Raw genomic sequence first — 9,075 nt, forward strand, 5'->3', positions numbered from 1 at the left:
TTGATATCGTTAAGGGTAATTGTGAGGTTGTGCTTAGCACATAAATTTTCAACAGAATGGATAAGTTTCCAAACCATTGGCATAATCTGAAAAGGTGATACTTCCATTGCACGAATGGTATCGATCATTAAAGGGGTAAAAGGTAACTTACAGTGTGACACCCTTAAATCTAGCCTTAAATATAAACGTAAATTCTACAGAAAAACTGGTAGGATATGTTTGTAAATGGTTCAACTAGTCCAAAACCTGCAATTTCAAAAAATTTTCTAACTAAACCATTCACAACCAATTCCAACTCAAGAAGAGTGTCATAACCCTGCAACAACTGATAAACTAACTTACATATATAACTAAAGACGCGGAAATATAAGGATACAAACCAAAAATAGAAAGGGAGACATATGTCCCTTCAAATTATATACAAACCAAAAGTGTAAAAGGTTTACTAATAAAATAGCCAAAACTAGGTCCAAGGTTCCTTGCTCACTAGCCGTCTGTGACCCCCAACAAAGCATCAACAACCTGTCAATCGTATTTTATACAAACACGAAAGCCACAATTCAGTGGGGAGTAACTTCGAGTCCTCCCAGCCACGAATCGTCAAAATTAATGTAACATGTAATGTAACATGTAAACAATTCGATAAACCATTTACTTATCATGTATTCTAACAAATGACCCCTAAACTGACCAAACTAAACTATCATGTGAAACATATAACAAATTGTAATCCAAACTCTATCAACCATAGCCGGCTTGCATCTCACCTTCTATGATTCATAGAATCATCAAACAAGAAAGGGCAATATATCAAAGACAGGCATAAGTTCTTAGTCCCGTCAATAGTCACTTTGTAACTCAAGTCTATACCACGAGGTAGGGAAGGTAATCGAACCGGTATCTTGGCTCAGCGGTTACTATTAAGAAAACATGGCCAAGAGACAACACAACCCTAGCCTAAAATCACTTGAGACCTAGAGACATGCGGATACACACCACCGCACCCAAGACTCACAACTTTTTTAAAACAAAGTGAAGTGAGTACCCTAAGGACACCACCGAAGGGTCGGCTAGTACTTAAACTGACCCCATACTATCAAAATTAGTACCTGAGGTCATGCCCCAACTTGGATAAACATCCACTAGTCAGGAACACAAAGGCTATCAAGCAGTGAACATATACTCGTCAGAGACTATAAAGACCTATCTATGATGAAGGCCGAAATACTCACCCAGACCTAGTCACGGCCTAGTCCCCGGCTTGAATATTTTAGCCCACACCACCCAAGACTCACAACACAAGTCTAGTAAGACACCCACTTAACCTTAAGAGGGCAAAAATCCTACTTACCAACATAAATTCTAACATTCTATCATGTGAAAGCTATATAAATGTCTATTTACAAAGATACAATCCCAACAGTTCCTCAATAAGAATTCAATACTAATTTCCAATCCTAGCAATTATAACAATATAAAAGGCTTTAGGGAAAACTAGGGCCATTACTACAAAATAAGAAGCTATTTAAATTCAACTAACTAAATAAGAAACTATTTAAATTCAACTAATTACACATGTGAAATAGAGATATAATAAATGGCCTAAAACAAGAAAAAGGCCGATTATCTAAATCATTCAACCGAATTTTTACCCGCAATTGACCCTGCGATGTGCACGGTCAAATTGCGTGGTGACCAATCACTCAATTAACTGACATCGCATCAGTCAAAGGGACTAAGGCTCAGTTTTCGGCACAATCAACAAAACATTTCAATTATAGCTATAAAATTCATTTTGTAAATTATCCTAACATGTGATAATTGTCAATATAACATAATTTTTCTACCATTAGCATAACTTTTAGCTACTTTTATGATTCTCTTAACAAATTTAACCATGTATACTCATTCTAATTATATCCATGATGAACTTAAAATGACGGACAAAGCATGGAAAACCGCGAAACAAGCAACGGACCGACCCGGGCCAACCCCAAGACCGGCCGGGGCTGCCGTGGGCTGCCGGCTCACGGGGCCGCCGCCGCACCATTTCTTCTTTTTTTTTTTTTTCATTTTTATACATTATAAGACCGTCTGAAAATTAATTAATCGTCCCCAATTCAATTTTGATAATTTAAACTACCAAAAGGCACAAATTAAGCTTGCATGCAACTAAGTTTAACATGTGAAAATTACTACCCAAACAAAAATTCACCAAACATACAAAAATCAAAAACATGTGACGATCTTTCGTCGAGTAACTCGAAATATGTTACCTTAAGCTAGAAAATGAGCTATTAGTCCTCAAAACCGAAACCCTAACCACAACTAACCGCTATCCTCTACAATATACGAGTCCCCGAACTCGTCTTCCAATCCTTCACCTAAATAAACAATTAAAACACAAAAATAAGCATCAAAACCGAAAATACCGAAATATAGTCTTAAAATAACTTAATGAAAATTGAAATTAGAACATACTAAGTTGTAGATCGTGGCGAGGGGATTCCGGAAAGGTAAATTTCGCGAAAAACGGACAAGAAACGAGTAAGATATGGTGATTTCTAGCTTGCTTTGAGTATGAAAATGGAGTTTTGGTGTTTTTAAAGGATGAACACCAAAAATTTCAGAAAAATAAAAGGAAAGGGGAGGGGGAGCAGCCGGGTAAGGGAAGAAGGAAGGAGGGAGTCGGGATTTTTAGTCGGGATTTACGAGTCGGGTTTGATTTGTCTTGATAATAATTAAATCCGTAAGTCAAACGCAAATTCCGTCAAGTCCAAAGTTTTTAAACACGAGATTACAATAAAATTGAGTATTCATACGACCCATTTCCAAATTCGTTTACCCAACGTTCAAACGAATTGTCATTTTCCCCCCGATACACCCTTATTTCGAAATAAAAGATTTTACACGGTTAAAACTATTTTTAAACATTTCAAAACTATCAAAATAAATACTTTTCTTCAAAATATAATAAAATTATATTTCTTTGAATTATTTTTACTTTAAATACATTATTGTCAAATTTTACTTGATTAATTAATTATTTTCGAAGTATATTAACGGTCCGAAATTTATGGGGCGTTACAATCACCCCTCCTTTCAAAAAGTTTCGCCCTCGAAACTTAGAAGGAGAAATTATAGTTATAAGAAAATATAGGTATCTTTTCAATGAAACGGTGATACTCTTGTTGATCAGACAAGAACATCCATATTCATATCAAGATATAAAAATATTTCTACACCAATAAATGAGAAAATCCATTATTGGGACGTCTCCAACAACGAGATTTAACATTCACTAATGTTAAAACCATTGAAAATCATAAAAGCCTTTTCAACCTTTTAGTTTAAAATTCTATAGTAAGAATACTATCTTTACTAAATATGATTATACAAGGCTTAGAAACTCGAAACAAAAGTAAGAAAAAGGAATACCTTACGGAAATAAATCAAAATTTCATTTTCAAATCCTTAAAAATAGGTTAGGTTTGCAGAAGTGACATAAACTTTCAAGAATGAATCGAAACTGGTAGCTTGAAATATTTAGAAATTCCCCGAAGTGAAAAGTAACTTAGACCTCATAGGAGCAGGTATGCTAAAAGGATTCAAGCTTAACTAATCAAAAAAAAAAACTATGATGAATTTTATGGGGTAAGAATTGAAGTCATAATTACAAGGATGTCAAAGATAGAGTTTCATAGGTTACCAACATCAAACTTACGAGAGGAGTATGATGACGTAAGGAAGAGAGATATGAGCGGTAACGCTCATGATCAAGGAAGAAGGGAGATTAGACACCAAGGAAATGCCAGACACTCATATCTCCAATAACAACATCACTCCCAAGAGTCTCCTCAATCGCTTATGTTACTTCTTCCTAACATATTCCCTGGAACAAGATATTTCACTATAAGTGTGATCTCAACGCTCCAAATTCTCAAACATCCCGAAACGACTTTCACAAGCCTAAGGTCAAGACTTCCAACAAAGCTGTATTTGTATCCCACTAGTGTCAACTATGGGTTCCTCAAAAAGTAAACCTTCAATCAAGAGTCCCAATACCATGCTCTAAACTCCAAGAGAAGGTTCCTCAAAAATTCCACAAGGTTCTCATTTCAAAACAAGGTAGTAACATACCAACCTCAAATTATGAAAAATCAATAGGATCTCAAGTTTCTCTATCTTTTTACTTATTAAGGATTCTCAAAAGCAGAACTACACCCAGCTCCAACATTGTCTCATCATCTCAAGCACTCAATGCGACCTCAAGGTCTATAAAACTATAGGATTAACAAATTCTTCTCAACACTAAGTCTCTCTAAACTCAAGAACTCTCAAGAGTCAACTAGAATGCCAAATCACATCACCAAACCATTCTGGTCATCAACATCCCCAAGGAGTATTCTTTCAAATTTGATATCCTAAACTTACTTACCATCAAATTCTCAAGGTACAAGGTCATAATTGTAACAACACTTTATCACCTCAGAATTTCTAAAACCATAAATTGAAATTAGGTTCCTTAGCCTAGCAATTGGTGTCATCCATACCATTACCCTTTCTAGTTACCAAAACAAGTGCTAAGACTTCCCAACAATGTAGCTTACTCTCACTCTCATAACATACTTCAAGTAGTAATCAATATCACCCTCTAAAACCAACAAATAATCCCACATTTAACATTTCCCACATGATAACATATACACTATCAAACCCTCATATCCAAAATGATTATGGAAGCCCAACCCAAACTCGGCTACTTAGTCAAACCTATATCCTCAAATCACATCTTACAAACTCTGTAAACATGGTCAACAGGGTACCAACTATACTAAGGAGGTAAGGAGTGATAACGGAATAGAGTAACAAGAAACATTTCTGAAGGGTGCATGCATCGACAAGTTAGGAAACTAAGGAGCCGACCGTAAAGACAACGGTTGACAAAAATAAGAGGTATTCGAGTTAAGAAGATATCTCGGGAAAGAAGAAGATACGTAAAATTTAGCATAAAGACAAGGTTCAACGATCGTTAAAGAGAAGGAAAGGAGAATAGAAGCGGCACAATGAAAGGGTTACCGCTTACTAAACACTCATCAAAACTTATGATCGATATGATAAGGTTACTTCACTAAGGTGCTCAACAAAGCCCTAAATGTCTACTACATCGTAGGACTAACAAGGATTCCACAATGGTAAGTATTCCTCAACTCAATTGATTCTAAGAGCCAAAATCAATTCACCACACAAATTCATTTGTTACCATCCATGTCCCAAAGTATCTCCTTTACAATTCTCGTCATTGAACTTCACTTACTATGTCATCTCCAAGTACCCTGGCTTGTTTACTCCATCATCTCACCACTTAATACTTCTAGTTTCCGATACCATAAATTGGAATCACATCCTTGAACTCACGAACTATATCGAACAACATTCCACCAAAATTCCCAAATTCAGATATGTTTTATAAGGTCAACAAGGGCTACTCTATACTAGATTTGGTCAACTTAAAAGGTTTAACAAACTAACTAATTCAAAAGTACAATACCAATCCATTAAGCAACATCAATGTCCTATTGTATTCCTTTCAAGGCCCACAAGGATTAGGGCTAACTATCATACCTTTAATTCTCCACAAGAAATATCGAGACTCTCAAATGGAGTAGCTTAGGTTCATTCCATCCTATGTTCTAAGTTAGTATCCATACTGAATCATCTATAACAAACAAGCTCTCTATGGACATAAATCCCAAGGTATTTTCTCAACTCACTAAACTCTCACATTAAGCACAACTAACAAGATTAACCAAAGGATCCCAAGTTATATTCTCCTATACCACTCAAACCTTAACCAATCAATTTCTCAACTCGTTCACGCCCTCCAAAGTTACATTCTCTCAAAACTGGGTTCTCTTGGACAAGGGAACTATCCTGCGGTATAAAAGGAAAGTGTCCACATGGACTTTACTATAAGAAGAAAATGAACCTAAGATGACTCGGGAGAAAGAATTGAAAGGTAGTTACTAAGGCGCGAGAAGAAGAATTTGAGAGACGAATAAACAACGAGATTGGAAGACTAAGGTAAGATTGCATTATCTACCTCTATTGGAGAGCCATCTTACAAAAGAGAAAATCAATTAGTACCTAACAATTAGCAATCACAAACAGACTACCACATAAAATCCTAAATCTACCCATCCTACCCATCTCTCAAGTTTATTATTTAAAGGTCAAGTGATTCTAAGTGGGGTGTACAAACGTGCGTCGGGAGCAATAAGCTCTGATACCAACTGTGACACCCTTAAATCTAGCCTTAAATATAAACGTAAATTCTACAGAAAAACTGGTAGGATATGTTTGTAAATGGTTCAACTAGTCCAAAACCTGCAATTTCAAAAAATTTTCTAACTAAACCATTCACAACCAATTCCAACTCAAGAAGAGTGTCATAACCCTGCAACAGCTGATAAACTAACTTACATATATAACTAAAGACGCGGAAATATAAGGATACAAACCAAAAATAGAAAGGGAGACATATGTCCCTTCAAATTATATACAAACCAAAAGTGTAAAACGTTTACTAATAAAATAGCCAAAACTAGGTCCAAGGTTCCTTGCTCACTAGCCGTCTGTGACCCCCAATAAAGCATCAACAACCTGTCAATCGTATTTTATACAAACACGAAAGCCACAATTCAGTGGGGAGTAACTTCGAGTCCTCCCAGCCACAAATCGTCAAAATTAATGTAACATGTAATGTAACATGTAAACAATTCGATAAACCATTTACTTATCATGTATTCTAACAAATGACCCCTAAACTGACCAAACTAAACTATCATGTGAAACATATAACAAATTGTAATCCAAACTCTATCAACCATAGCCGGCTTGCATCTCACCTTCTATGATTCATAGAATCATCAAACAAGAAAGGGCAATATATCAAAGACAGGCATAAGTTCTTAGTCCCGTCAATAGTCACTTTGTAACTCAAGTCTATACCACGAGGTAGGGAAGGTAATCGAACCGGTATCTTGGCTCGGCGGTTACTATTAAGAAAACATGGCCAAGAGACAACACAACCCTAGCCTAAAATCAAGAGACCTAGACATGCGGATACACACCACCGCACCCAAGACTCACAACTTTTTTAAAACAAAGTGAAGTGAGTACCCTAAGGACACCACCGAAGGGTCGGCTAGTACTTAAGCTTCGACCCCATACTATCAAAATTAGTACCGAGGTCATGCCCCAACTTGGATAAACATCCACTAATCAGGAACACAAAGGCTATCAAGCAGTGAACATATACTCGTCAGAGACTATAAAGACCTATCTATGATGAAGGCCGAAATACTCACCCAGGACCTAGTCACAGCTAGTCCCAGCTTGAATATTTTAGCCCACACCACCCAAGACTCACAACACAAGTCAAGTAAGACACCCACTTAACCTTAAGAGGGCAAAAAGTCCTACTTACCAACATAAATTCTAACATTCTATCATGTGAAAGCTATATAAATGTCTATTACAAACATACAATCCCAACAGTTCCTCAATAAGAATTCAATACTAATTTCCAATCCTAGCAATTATAACAATATAAAAGGCTTTAGGGAAAACTAGGGCCATTACTACAAAATAAGAAGCTATTTAAATTCAACTAACTAAATAAGAAACTATTTAAATTCAACTAATTACACATGTGAAATAGAGATATAATAAATGGCCTAAAACAAGAAAAAGGCCGATTATCTAAATCATTCAACCGAATTTTTTTTACCCCAACCCCTTGCCCCAGTGCGGGTCAAATTGCGGTGACCAATCACTCAATTAATCGACATCGCATCGATCAAAGGGACTAAGGCTCGATTTTGGCTGACAATCAACAAAACATTTCAATTATAGCTATAAAATTCATTTTGTAAATTATCCTAACATGTGATAATTGTCAATATAACATAATTTTTCTACCATTAGCATAACTTTTAGCTACTTTTATGATTCTCTTAACAAATTTAACCATGTATACTCATTCTAATTATATCCATGATGAACTTAAAATGACGGACAAAGCATGGAAAACGCTGAAACAAGCAACGGACCGACCGGGCCAACCCAAAGACCGCCGGGCTGCCGTATTCACTGCCCAGCTCGCTGAAGAGCCGCCGCCGCACCATTTCTTCGTTTTTTTTTTCATTTTTATACATTATAAGACCGTCTGAAAATTAATTAATCGTCCCCAATTCAATTTTGATAATTTAAACTACCAAAAGGCACAAATTAAGCTTGCATGCAACTAAGTTTAACATGTGAAAATTACTACCCAAACAAAAATTCACCAAACATACAAAAATCAAAAACATGTGACGATCTTTCGTCGAGTAACTCGAAATATGTTACCTTAAGCTAGAAAATGAGCAATTATTCCTCAAAACCGAAACCCTAACCACAACTAACCGCTATCCTCTACAATATACGAGTCCCCGAACTCGTCTTCCAATCCTTCACCTAAATAAACAATTAAAACACAAAAATAAGCATCAAAACCGAAAATACCGAAATATAGTCTTAAAATAACTTAATGAAAATTGAAATTAGAACATACTAAGTTGTAGATCGTGGCGAGGGGATTCCGGAAAGGTAAATTTCGCGAAAAACGGACAAGAAACGAGTAAGATATGGTGATTTCTAGCTTGCTTTGAGTATGAAAATGGAGTTTTGGTGTTTTTAAAGGATGAACACCAAAAATTTCAGAAAAATAAAAGGAAAGGGGAGGGGGAGCAGCCGGGTAAGGGAAGAAGGAAGGAGGGAGTCGGGATTTTTAGTCGGGATTTACGAGTCGGGTTTGATTTGTCTTGATAATAATTAAATCCGTAAGTCAAACGCAAATTCCGTCAAGTCCAAAGTTTTTAAACACGAGATTACAATAAAATTGAGTATTCATACGACCCATTTCCAAATTCGTTTACCCAACGTTCAAACGAATTGTCATTTTCCCCCCGATACACCCTTATTTCGAAATAAAAGATTTTACACGGTTAAAACTATTTTTAAACATTTCAA

At 36.1% G+C, this 9,075-nt stretch overlaps 1 long non-coding RNA gene across 1 annotated transcript; it reads right to left on the reverse strand.

Annotated features, from left to right (window-relative positions):
* Window positions 1-260: 260 nt before the first annotated feature.
* LOC141594404 (uncharacterized) lies at window positions 261-2,597 on the reverse strand. The gene is made up of 3 exons (XR_012522178.1): window positions 2,482-2,597; window positions 2,277-2,384; window positions 261-522 (listed from the first exon to the last, which is right to left on the reverse strand). It is a non-coding gene; the product is annotated as an uncharacterized LOC141594404 (long non-coding RNA).
* Window positions 2,598-9,075: the final 6,478 nt, after the last annotated feature.

Source organism: Silene latifolia, chromosome 8, assembly GCF_048544455.1.
Source record: "Silene latifolia isolate original U9 population chromosome 8, ASM4854445v1, whole genome shotgun sequence".
NCBI lineage: Eukaryota > Viridiplantae > Streptophyta > Magnoliopsida > Caryophyllales > Caryophyllaceae > Silene > Silene latifolia.